We start from the raw sequence: 218 nt of genomic DNA on the forward strand, positions 1-218 counted from the left end.
GTGTGGTTGGTTTATACTGTAACACACACACACTCACACACACACACACACACACACACACACTCACACCTATGAACCCTTCTCCAGGTGTTGAAGCAAGCCATCCGTTCCACTGTTGCCATTGTCACGCCAGTAACTCCCAGCCCATCTGATATGCTACAATCCTCTGCACATTAAGAATCTATTAAGCACCCAAAACTCAAACACACACACACACA

Source organism: Morone saxatilis, unplaced genomic scaffold (genome assembly GCF_004916995.1).
Source record: "Morone saxatilis isolate NCDOM2014 unplaced genomic scaffold, NCSU_SB_2.0 Contig16, whole genome shotgun sequence".
NCBI classification, from domain to species: Eukaryota; Metazoa; Chordata; class Actinopteri; family Moronidae; genus Morone; species Morone saxatilis.